The sequence below is a fragment of the Benincasa hispida genome, chromosome 2, assembly GCF_009727055.1.
Source record: "Benincasa hispida cultivar B227 chromosome 2, ASM972705v1, whole genome shotgun sequence".
In the NCBI taxonomy this organism is placed as follows: domain Eukaryota; kingdom Viridiplantae; phylum Streptophyta; class Magnoliopsida; order Cucurbitales; family Cucurbitaceae; genus Benincasa; species Benincasa hispida.
In genome coordinates, this window is record NC_052350.1 from 36,652,668 (window position 1) to 36,658,830 (window position 6,163).

Below are 6,163 nucleotides of genomic sequence, written 5' to 3' on the forward strand. Positions count from 1 at the left end.
ATGATCATTCTCATTTTCACATTTCTGTCTATTTCCGTTCCCCCATTAATCACTTTCTCCACAATGTTTTCTTAACCCCTTGGTGATTAGTATGAATTAAACAAGTAACATAATCTGTGCTAAAGAGATAAATATGTTTAGCTAAAGCATCTAGACGACATCTTCACCTGTGAGAGCAGAAGTGGAGATGCCATTCTGATCTGTCGAGAGAAGGTTAGAAGAATGCGTTAACTAAAGCAAGAAGTACTTCCAGAGATGGAAGCAACCTTGTGTTCACTACGTTCGTCCCTGTTTCACCATAGAGATGTGAGAAATGCGGCCGATCACCGAGAGGTGTACGTCAAGGGAAAGCTGAATCGTACTTATATCTTTAACGCAATTAAAGAACTTGCGATGTTTATATTAATTATCCTTTCTCTTTCTTCTTCGCACATAAGCCTTGCCATCTCATAACACGATCTTTGTATATTCCTCATAGTCAGTCTCAACCTCGGTATCTTGTATCATGTAACCTGTATCTTGTATCATCATAGCTTAGGTTTATTTTATCGCACTTTACTTTTATCGCAATTTACTTTATTATCGCATTTTTATCGCTTATCTTTACTTTACTGCACAATTTACTTTACCACATCTCAAAATACCTGTACACACAACTTTTATTAAATTGAAAAATCCTCGGTCGCATATATCACAAATACAACGCAATTAACCTAAAACAATCCCTATGTTCGACCTCAGATCACACCGAGAAACTTGCGGTGGAATTATATTTTGTTCCAACGCAAGGAAACTTGTGACAACGCATAGTATACTACAAGATTCTCATAAATAACGCATATCTAGAAGTAGTATCGCATAAATAAAGTGTGTCTGAATAAGCATAACACATTTCCATTCCAAGTCATTGAGTTTATGGTAACATGAGCTTGTATGATCCACCATTCATCACAATCCATATGCATATTTAGAATCACTGCATCTTAAGTGTTGTATGACATAAGAAGATAAATTTTATGCACAACAAGTTTATGGCATCATCGCATTTTTATGTCACAATAGTTGTCCACTATCCTATAAAAGTAAAGCACTAGAGCACATAAGATTAGAGACAATGAGAGTATCCATCACACAAGATTAACACTGAGAGTACCAACCAAAAAAAGTTTTTCAATTTCCCTCAACGCTCAATGATTAGGGACCCTTTATCAACATTAATAACGGCCTTTGCGGTCTTAAGAAAGGGTCGACCTAACAGAATAGATTAATTAGAGGGAAGGGAATGATCATTCACATCAATAACATAAAAATCAACAAGAAAAGTTAGGCCATTTATCCTAAAAAGTATATTTTAACTAGTCCTAATGACCTAACAAGAGGGTGATTAGCTAACTGCACTTAGGTATCAAAAGGATGCAAAATATGAGACTGAAACTCAATATAAACAAGAATAGACATAATATTAACAACAGACCCTAAATCTAACATGTGGAATGGTAGAGAAAAGAATGGAAATTAGAAGAAAAGAGGAAATTTGGAAGGTTGACTTTTGGGGAAAATTTGAAAAAAATTTGGCTAAGTATAGAAATTTGTTGGATGCGTTGGAAGGGACCAATGCATTGGAAGGGTGTGTTGGATGATGGTTGCATTGGATGTGTTGGATGATGGATGCGTTGGATGCATTGGATGCGTGGGATGATGGATGCGTTGGATGTGTTGGATGATGAATGCGTTGGATGATGGATGTGTTGGATGCGTTGGATGTGTTGGATGATGGATGGTAATAAAAAAGACAGAAGAAAATAGAGAGAAATTGGATCGGATATCTTTAACCCTTGGTAGCTAAAAATCTTTTTATAGAAAACAAGTTGGTGTCGTGACGCCAAATGCATCTTCGAACAATGTTGGTCTCCGAAAAATGTGCTCATAAGCAATTAACTCCATTTTGTCACATTTTTTGTGCTATCAACTAGAGAGCATTTCAAAGTTAGTAGCAACTAGCTTAGTTACTAATAAGTTAATAAATTATTTATTTATTTATTTATTAATGAGTATAATTGGGGATAGAGAGACTTGAACCACGGACATCTTTATTTCTAGCACACATTTGAATATCAATTGAACTATGCTCGATTTGGCCAACTTAAAAAATATTAAATTCTAGTTACATAAATATTTATTTACATTGCGCTTAATTTTTAACGATGTTTGAAGATAAATAATTAGTGGTTGACTTCCATAATATAACCAATTATAATTCATTGTACTTATCTTTAATATATTTTTTATTCTATCATTGATAATATTGTATTGTTAATGATGTGCGATCATTCTCGATACCACAAAATTAAATAATACTGCATACTTAAAAGTATTTCAAACATTCATCCTTAATTTTTTTTTTGGTTTTTGAGAACTTTAATTAAAAGTTTGTAAGGATATTATTGTTTTACAACAACAAAAAGTTAATTATTTTGATGCAAAGAACAAGGATAAAGTAACATAATATATTTTATTAGTTTTCTTCATAATTAGAGAAAAGTAATGAAAGTAAGGTCAAAAGAGATTTCAAAAAGTTATAGTTCTTCTGACTAATGACTAAACTAATAATTAAAATGAATTGGAAATTGCACCCACAGCTATTGTTCTGATTAAAGTGTACTATAATCAATTCAAATGCTATATTCTCAAATTTAATTAAATTTCTAGAGATGAATTAGATTAAATACATATATGATGTCTTTAATTAAAGTAATCTTTAAATTTTTGAGATCTGGTTTGATAACAATTTTATTATTACTTTTTCATTAGAAATAGTGTCCATAATCTTAGTTTTCAAAAATTTAAAAACTAAATGGCTATCAAACTGGAGCTAAAGTTATTTCAATTACATTTTTATGCATTGATTTAATCTCTACCTAATAAAATCATTGTTACCAAAATTTGGCATCGAATGGTGAACTTGTAATAATAGAAAAAAAAAAAATTCAAACAATTATCTTATACAACAAAAAGATCTCTTACTAGTGTAACACTTTCTCTCTAACACGCTTCAGTGATCAAGTCAATAAATTTGGTAGAAATCTTAGAAAGTAGAGATTTTCGAGTATTTTTGGGATACCTCAAATGTAATGTACTCTTTTGATTATATAGAAATATTTTTTCAACCATCATTTAGCTAATTAACTTTTCAAATTATTAATTAGATCATTACTAAAAGTTATGCAATTGATTGTCAAAATAACCTTGATTGTGGACCTAAGTATTTGATTCAATTGATGAACATTTTGGTTTAAGCCCCTCTTATTGACCTCTTTTAATAGGTCGGCCTTCATGGTACATTTTAGTCAACTATAGTCGACCAGTATGGTTAAACTTCATAGGTTACTCATAGAATTATGGATGAGTCATACGGTCGGCCTCACTTTGACTCTCACTTCTTAGGATTTAGTTTTTATGACTATCTTTAACAAGCTAGATCATTTTTCGGGTACTTAGTTCCTTTTTTACGCTAAAAAAGTCACAAATGAAAACTAATTGGAGGATGAAATGATGATCAAACAAACATTTAAAATAGTTGAATTAATGAACAAAATTAAGAGGAATTCAGTTGGTCAAATCATTACGATTAGTCGTTAATTAACAACGACTTAGACGTTAATTCATTAAGACTTATATTAACAATTATCGATACTCATAAATATATATATACACTAGGAGCATTAAGAAACTTTTAAGTATCACATAAAAATTCACAATAAAACATGCGAATGAATCAATTCTAAATTGACTTGACTATCAAATAACCCAAGAAATAGAATACTTTTAAGCCTTAATTTAACCAATTATAATACATTCTAATATTGTTCTTGTTAAAAAGTCGCCTCATGATCATTGGCTATAACTAAACTAAGCATTCTTCCTTTTCCAAATTAATTTCAATAGCCCACCAGTTGTGAGGAACCGTGGATCATTAATTTGCTAATACAAAGATATTATTTATTTATAATTAATCAAATTATGCTACGAAACTTTATATTAATTTACATAAAGTATGATGTAAATTGGAATTAAATATTTATACATCCAATGCACTAAAGATGGAAATCATTAGACTTGATATAGAAGGTCGGTGATTCTTATTCTTTTGGAGATTAAATAATTTCGAGACTATTGGACTTGGAAGTTATAGGGTAATTAAAAAATTACAATTTTAAAAATGTTTCGATAACATTTTAAATTGAAAACTAGTATATATGTACACATATAAGAAATATGGTATAGCTTTGGATTAGGTGGTTCGTTAAGTTGAAGTTTGATCACACGATTCCATAATTTTTAAATTATTATGGATTGTTTGGCATTGAGTTGAATTATGAAGCTTGAAATCAATATGTTTTTAAAGTTAGGAAGTGGAACATTGTTCAAAATGACCAAAAAATAAAAAAACTTTTCTATGTAGGTTTGTTTTTTGACATTTTTCACATGTGAAATACCGCTTTTACCCTCAATATCAATGCTTTCCTTCTCCTCTATTTCCTATATCTCGTTTGCTCTTCCCTTTCAACAAAAACAAAAAAAAAAAAAACAAAAAAAACAAAAATTCATTACAACACCAATATTCCATTCCATTCTCTCTGTCAACCTCATCAACATGCAATGTTATTAATATCAAGCATGAGACAAATAACGAAAGACCATTTTCAGTTCTCCATTTTCAAACGAACACTCTTAGTTTTTGCATTACTCTCTCACTTTTAGGCGAACACTCTCATGGTTGATTGCTTTCAACTTCTTTCAGTTTTTTTCATCGGTCTAGAGCAAGCAAAAAATGTATATTCGAGGAAGATGATCTTACCAAGTAACAAATAGAAGGTAAGTGTTCAATCACTAACCAATGATTTTTATTTCATTAACTGACTAAATGTAAACGATCGCTCACCACAACTAAAGGATCATTTATATGTAATCAGAGATCAATATGCCACACTAAAGCGATCACTAACCACATGCTATGCGACCTAAATGAAAAGTGAGTGATCGCCTATTGCATAAATGACCTATTATAGGTTAGCGATTGCTGATTTCATAGGCATGATCGGTTACCATGTTATCAGTGGAAGTTTGTCATGTGCTCAGCGATCACTTACCATTTTCTTATCGATCGCATACATTTTCTTATAAATCATATACATTTTATTGTTATTCTAAATGCAATTCAGACCTGACTGTCCCTAAATATAAATAAAAAGCCTAAGCCCTAATTAGATTAAATGCCTTAGTCTTATTGGGTTTGAAAGTGTCCAACTTCAATTAACTCATTTGTATTACGATTTATGATTCCATTGTGTGCTTGACCAATTAGGTTGCCTAATTAACTAATAAATTAATCTTTGAACCTAGGTTTAGCATGTATTCAAGGTCTATGGGAAACCTATATTCCTAGCATATGTGATCAACCATTGCCACTAATGATTTTAGCTAGACGAACAAGAAAAGGATGTGCAAACAACAAATTGATAGCTAAGACGTACATCTATGATAAGGGAGTCAATCCACACATGAACATGTATTTAAATATGAACAAAATTTAAAGAAACATGAAATGAATGCTTTGAGTCCAATCAACAAAAATCTCACAAAAACTACATAAGTCCTTGCTCCCAAAAACATAGAGAAACAATGTACCTCATCAATTAATAGACAAGATGAAGAGGGGGAGCATTCCTTCCTTAATCACGACCCAAAATAAAAGAGAAATATAATCTAAAATGACTAGAAAGATAAAGGAAGAAGAAGAATTTCGAGCTCCTCCTCGACCTTTATAATTCCCAACATGAAAAATCCTAGAATCGGAAGAGGTTCAAGTGCCTTTCTGTGAGGTTTCCTCATCACCAGATCCCAACTCAGCTTCTCATCTGGTACTTTTACAACAGGCTGTTGCAATAGGACAAGAGTAACATTGATGCAATTACTGGTGGAGCACTGATGAACAAGGTCACTTTTGAGGCTAAAGAGTTGACACTATAGGTTATATGAGAGGTTGTAAACTATAGGTTATATTATATGTGATAAAATAAACTATAGGTTATATGCTATATGAGATATAATATATAATTTAATTATATTGTTTAGTTAATATAATTAAATTAATTTTTTTAAA